We start from the raw sequence: 482 nt of genomic DNA, 5'->3' as shown, positions 1-482 counted from the left end.
TCCTATTCCATCTCATCTCCTTCAAGCCAGTTCTCCTGCCGTTGTACCTGCACTCACTCACATTGTTAACACATCCCTTCACACTGGTGTTTTTCCCTCAACATTTAAACAGGCTCGTATAACCCCACATCTTAAGAAACCCACTCTTAACCCAACTCTTTTAGGGAACTACAGACCGGTTTCCCTTTGACCTTTCATTACAAAAACACTTTGAGTTGTGTTCAACCAAGTCTCTGCCTTTCTCACACAGAACAACCTCCTGGACAGCAACCAATCTGGCTTCAGAAGTGGACATTTGACCGAGACTGCCTTGCTCTCATTTGTTGAAGCCCTAAGACTTGCAAGAGCGGCTTCCAAATCTTCAATACTTATCTTGCTGGATCTGTCCGCTGCTTTTTATACAGTGAACCACCAGATTCTCCTGTCAGCCCTATTGGAAAATGGCATCTCAGGAACCGCACGCCAGTGGTTTGAGTCTTACC

Source organism: Sinocyclocheilus anshuiensis, unplaced genomic scaffold (assembly GCF_001515605.1).
Source record: "Sinocyclocheilus anshuiensis isolate Anshui unplaced genomic scaffold, SAMN03320099.WGS_v1.1 scaffold2354, whole genome shotgun sequence".
Taxonomy (NCBI): domain Eukaryota; kingdom Metazoa; phylum Chordata; class Actinopteri; order Cypriniformes; family Cyprinidae; genus Sinocyclocheilus; species Sinocyclocheilus anshuiensis.
This window is presented reverse-complemented; position numbering follows the sequence as displayed.